Raw genomic sequence first — 5,089 nt, forward strand, 5'->3', positions numbered from 1 at the left:
GGGATCTGATTGAAGATAGATCCGAAAATTCAGGAAACCAGATCCTTAAAATGGAAGAGAGATCTGAGTGAAGCAGGAGGTGATTTGAAGTAGAGCAGAAAGGCAGATCGGACCAATGATAGGAATCGATATATGAAAATTGTGATAGATTGAATTGAAATACAAATCGAAGATAAACAATCACCGAAGTGATCCCGGGCTAAGCCCTTCTCCACAAGGGAGCCTCTCCACAATGGAGCCCTAATCGAATTACAAACTCTCTTCCCTCACTACTAACTATTCCATACTTATTTATAAGAGAGAAAGTTACAAGTACCCCCTCCCTAATACTAGAAATAGCAAAGTAAACATATGATTCCTAACAGATTTATAGGATTGTTTTGGCTTATACTGAATGTCGAAATTGATCAGGCTTGTATATTGATTGTGAAACCGTCCGCGATAGTGCTTCTTCCTAAATGATTATGTGATCCCGATTTTATCTTATTCGTCTTCTTTGATTCTCCTGATTGCAACTGCAGGTTCATCTTTTTTTCTCTTCTGGCGTTGGTCCGTCTTTCTCCTTTATGGTAATGTTTGTTTCATTACTCGATTGTGATTAGATTTTACGAGATGTATGAGTTTGCTACATCATTTTGTGATTTTGGTGTGCATGAGTTTGCTACAGCCAATCAGAGATGCATTTTTTTCTCCATTTCTGTTTACTTAATCGATTACTTTGGGTGATATATGTATTCCTTCATTTAGTACAGCTCATCCTTTTGTATTCCATAGTTTTATAGGAGCTATATATATATTTCTGGGTCAAGTTATTCTACAAAGGCTTCTAATTGTAAGAAGTGTAAGAAGGATTTATAGAGTGACAAGTGTCCAATAACCTAAAACTAAACCCACTACATCACCACCAAAAACCTAAACACCCACCCCCACCCCACCCCACCACCACCCAAAAACCTAAACCCCCCCCCCCCCAGCAAAAAAAAAAAAAAAAAAAAAAAAAAAAAAAAAAAAAAACTACACTTCACCAAAAAACCTAAACCCCCCACCCCCACCCCACCCCCCAAAAACCTAAAAAAAACCTAACCCTCCCCCCCCCCACCCCACCCCCCAAAAACCTAAAAAAACCTAAACCCCCCACCCTTCACCCCCTCGGCAAAAAAAAAAAAAAAAAAAAAAAATTTTTAGGGTGGGTGATGTGTGTGTGGGGGGGGGTTAGGTTTTTTTTAGGTTATTGGACACTTGTCACTCTATAAATCCTTCTTACACTTCTTACAATTAGGATCCTTTGTATTTGATCCTAATCCATATATTTCTATGTAACAGTTCTGTATTTATTTTAAAAAGCAATATTACAATTTATTGAGAAAGATGGGGTTGATGGTCATGATCCTAATCAAGAAGTGAATGTTGAGAAGAGAAGGTAATTTTTTTACAAATGTTTAACATTCTTTATGTATATTATTTTTTTCTTCACTTATGATACTCTTTTTCTTTTTAATAGGTGATGATCAACCAATCGATAGATTTTAGGCATGTATACGAAATAAATTTTACCATGCAGTTGGCATAGATGGAAGTGGGCATAGATGGAAGTGGATCTGGTGATTGGATTTATGATGGTGCTGGTGATCAAGATCAGCAATTGCATGTTTTTACGAACCTGAATGTTATGCTCACCAACTGTTCGAAGAATGTCCTCACACAAGATCTTCAGCTGAAAATTATCATACAGGTTACATGTCCCTTTGGTTTTAGTGAGTTTGATTTATCTGATATTCTGAATGATTCTTTTGTTAGAATTTTGTGAATTCTTGATTATATGATATAATGAGTCGCTGGTGAAACACATCGGCAAGGATCCGGAAGGCTATTGTCATATCACATTAGATTTTTACAATATAGAGTATCATTTTTTTTAATTTAGATATGAATTATCATATTAATTGTATATTATATCTTTGATCTTTCGTCAATCATTTTACTTGAGGTCATAACTGATAACTTGAGGCTGGACGATGGGCGGGTGCAGGGCAAAATGATTCTTAGTTGAAACGTGTTTTTAGTGTTATTTCGGCAACCGACCTCTGGTCCAGATCTCAACCACGATCTTCTATTCATCGTCATCTCTTTGTTTAATCTATTTTATCTTTGATTTCTGTTCGTTTATTTGGCTCCAAAATCAACGCTAGAGCAATAACTTTCACAACCATCTCTTTCAAACGGTGCATAGGACATAGGTATGCATATTTCGTGGGGTTATTTTGTCAATGGTAACTTTTTTGGGGTTAACAATCCTCGCTTTTTAATAACGAATGGTTCTTAATGTGTTTTTCGTAGCCACATCCATAACCAGCGACGTGAAGGGGCGGAACATTGGGAAACAAACGAAGGTCGTCTATCTTATAAATCACAATTTCAGGTAATCTTGGTCTTCTTTGAATGTTTCCTTCATGATTGATTGGTTGTACTTTTAACTATGTGATCATCAAAAGGGCAAATGCCCACTCGCGCCAATTCCATTTTCCGTCGATGTGTCAGATGCGAAACAGCATCTCTGTCAGACAACGGAGTTTATGGCAAAAGTGTATATACAAAATTTGCTTCCACTATCTCGAAGTTCGAGCCTGTCACTTTGTGCATCTCATGTTACCTTTTCTCTTTCTATTTGGAATTTTTATGTTTATCGGTGATAGGTTAGGTTAACCTTTACTTGATTTCGTAAATCTGCATTTAGTTTAAGTTGTTGTAGTTTAAGTGTTTATCTTCTAAACGAGATAAACATTATGTTTGACGCACTATACATTATTTCAACTGTTTGTCAAAAAGTATATCGGGTCAACTTAACCTGGCCGTGTTCCTTGCACCAAACTTACCTTTTTTAACTCGAATTTGCTTTCACATGCTAATTTCGCCATCTAGGTGTCCAACTCTCCTGTAAGCATAACTCAAGTAAGCATTGCTCACACATCTCATGTAGACTATGGATATTACATGTGGCTAAATCGGCCGGGTGGGTGAGTCCGGTAATGGACTAACAGGTAAACAATTCTTCAATTCTGATCAAAATAGTTCAGGTGGTATCGAGGTGCCCACATACACTTTTGTTTGTTCATCTCATATGAGCTTTATAAATAGTTTGGGTGCTAACTATGATTCAAATAACTATATTATAACCACAATAATCTTTCTTCTATTAAATTGATTTATGAGCTTGTTATACGGTCTGTTTCCTTCTATTATCTTTTTTTTCCTAATTTCCTTCATTATTAACAAAAACTGATTTTATTCCGTGATTCAGGCACTGCAATTGGTAGGCAACAAAGCTCATTCTAGATTCAGGATATGTCGTAACTCTTCATTCCGACCCATGTATGAATTTCCATCTAAGCATATAATTCCAATAGGGAAGTTTAAGTGTTTTCCCTTGATGACCTTCTGGTCACACCCATATCTTCTCTGAATGTTGTTGAATGTTCCCATTTTTGTGATAGGGGTGCGGCGTGTAGTGGCAGTTGAAACTAGCTCTCAACGTGTGTTAAGGTTAATCACATTAAGGGCTCTTTTTTACAAAATTCTGTTAAACTTGCTTTTGTGTTCTAAGTTTTTAGCAAAGTTATGTCATTATATGTTAAGTTTGTATTTCAAGGACAATGGATTATAATTACATTTAGTTATGTTAAAAGGTTATGGTAATTAATATATTCTTGATAATTTGTTTTGTGTTTAAGAAAAAATATAATATCTTGAAGGAAAATGATATTCGCCAATGCCAAGAGGACGAAATTAACATAGGCTCTTATATTTGTTAAGATGTAACCACTCCACTTTCTCGAGTATGATTATAGCACACACCATCTTTAGGAAATTGTTACGATAGATCGCTCTTGTAACTATAAAATTCACTTATTTTTGTTGATGTATTAGATTCGTAATATGTGCAGATTTTATAATATTTTTGTTAGATGCGCACCCATTGTTGTTCAAGTTGTCAGGTACTGTTCTTTTTTGAGCTGAACTTCAACTTGTTTGATTCAGCTAAACCTTTTTTGTTTATCCATATGTTGTCTACAAGTTGCTTATATTGTTAGTTTTTTATGTCAGTTTTTTTGTTTATACTCAATTGCTCGTCTTAGCTAGCAAACTGGTATAAAAGATAAATTATGTGAAATCCGTCAGGCAACGTGCGCAAAAAAACATAAGTATCCCCGGCAAAGCGCGGGCATTCCCACTAGTTCTAAATATATAATGTAATATATTGAATATTAAATAATGATTTTTTATATTCTTGACAAAACTTTAATTATCACAAAAATCTAATTTGATTCTAGAAGGGGAAGTAAAACTTACGAAATTGATTAAATGGTTACTAATTTTATGGGTTTTTGTTTAATAATTTCAAATCAAAATTAAATCCATAAATTATAGATTAGATTTAAAACACATTTTAGACTTTATATTCAATCAAAATAAAATTCTAATATAATATTTAAATTGTTATGAAACTAGCCTAATAGCAAAAAGAATATAAAGAACAATATGGAGAAAGATATTGATCTTATTGATTGAGGTGTATATTACAAGAGATACATGAGACTATATATAATATAGGAAAACTTGTGGAACAAGCCTAATCTATTTTAGGTGTTGATAACCACATTAATAATAAATATATTCATAACACTCCCCTTGGTTATCTACATAATACGCTTGATGCTGTCTCGTTAAAAACCTTGCTAGAAAAACCCGGTGGGACAAAACCATAGCTAAGGGAAAAAGAGTGCAGCGTATAATGCGCATTATCTCCCCCTGATACTTCTGGATCAGGTATGTTGCCTCATTAAAAACCTTACTAAGAAAATCCAATGGGACAAAACTTAGTCAAGGGAAAAAGAGTGCAACTTGAATAAGTCTCCCCCTCATTTTAACATGTATCCTTTAAGTAACGTGTGTCCATCTTCCTTGAAAGCTTTTGTAGCCAATGATTTGTTGCTTGATCCCTTAATGTGCAATCCTTTATGTTGAGCAATGTTGTATAATCTTCTAACGACACTTTAGGTGCCTCCTTTCAAAAAATATCATATGTCCACGA

The 5,089-nt window shown here is 34.7% G+C and overlaps 1 long non-coding RNA gene across 1 annotated transcript; it reads left to right on the forward strand.

The window, feature by feature from the left end:
• Positions 1 to 2,853: 2,853 nt before the first annotated feature.
• LOC110877661 lies at positions 2,854 to 3,711 on the forward strand. Its single transcript, XR_004865878.1, has 2 exons — positions 2,854 to 3,038; positions 3,299 to 3,711. It is a non-coding gene; the product is annotated as an uncharacterized LOC110877661 (long non-coding RNA).
• Positions 3,712 to 5,089: the final 1,378 nt, after the last annotated feature.

This window comes from Helianthus annuus, chromosome 9 (assembly GCF_002127325.2).
Source record: "Helianthus annuus cultivar XRQ/B chromosome 9, HanXRQr2.0-SUNRISE, whole genome shotgun sequence".
NCBI classification, from domain to species: domain Eukaryota; kingdom Viridiplantae; phylum Streptophyta; class Magnoliopsida; order Asterales; family Asteraceae; genus Helianthus; species Helianthus annuus.